The following is a 927-nucleotide window of genomic DNA, read 5'->3' on the forward strand; positions in this document are numbered from 1 at the left end:
GGGTAGGAAAATCGTAGCAGTGATAGTCACGAAGGGAATCATGAGATTCAACAAGGCTGAGTGCTGGGTCCTGCACTTGGGTCACAACAACCCCCTGCAATGCTCCAGGCTGGGGGAAGAGCATCTGGAAACTGCCCATCGGAAAAGGACCTGGGGGTGCTGGTCAACAGCAGCTGAATATGAGCCAGCAGCGTGCCCAGGTGGCCAAGAAGGCCAATGGCATCCTGGCTTGTACCAGCACTGGTGTGGCCAGCAGGAGCAGAGCTGGTATCATCCCTCTGTACTGGGGGCACTGGTGAGGCCACACCTCGAGTGCTGTGTCTGGTTTTGGCCCCTCACTCCAAAACATTAAGGCGCTGGAGCGTGTCCAGAGGAGGACAACAAAGCTGGTGAAGGGTCTAGAGAGCAAGTCCAATGAGGAGCAGCTGAGGGACCCGGGGTGTTTAGTCTGGAGAAGAGGAGGCTGAGGGGAGACCTCCTCACTCTGCATATATCCCTGAAAAGAGGTTGCAGTAAGGTGGGGGTCAGTCTGTTCTCCCAGCAAGCGATAGGACAAGAGGAAAAGGCCTCAAGTTGTGCCAGGAAAGGTTTAGGTTGGACATGAGGAAAAATTTCTTCCCTGAAAGGGTTGTCGAGCTCTGGCCCAGGCTGCCCAGGGTGGTGGTGGAGTCCCCATCCCTTGGAGATGTTTAAAAGAAGCGTAGACATGGCACTTAGGGATGTGATTTTTTGGCAGTTTGGCAGTGCTGCATTAATGGTTGGACTTGATGATATTAAAAGTCTTTTACAAACTACATAAGTTTACGATTCTGTGATTGGGGTGGGGTGGGGGGTGGTGGTGGTGGAAATCTGTCATAGGTACGATAGCTCTTCCAGATGGAGGAGAGCAGACTAAGTATCTGAGCAAGAAAGCGAGGCCTGGGGAGC

Source organism: Buceros rhinoceros, unplaced genomic scaffold (assembly GCF_000710305.1).
Source record: "Buceros rhinoceros silvestris isolate BGI_N320 unplaced genomic scaffold, ASM71030v1 scaffold7729, whole genome shotgun sequence".
In the NCBI taxonomy this organism is placed as follows: Eukaryota; Metazoa; Chordata; class Aves; order Bucerotiformes; family Bucerotidae; genus Buceros; species Buceros rhinoceros.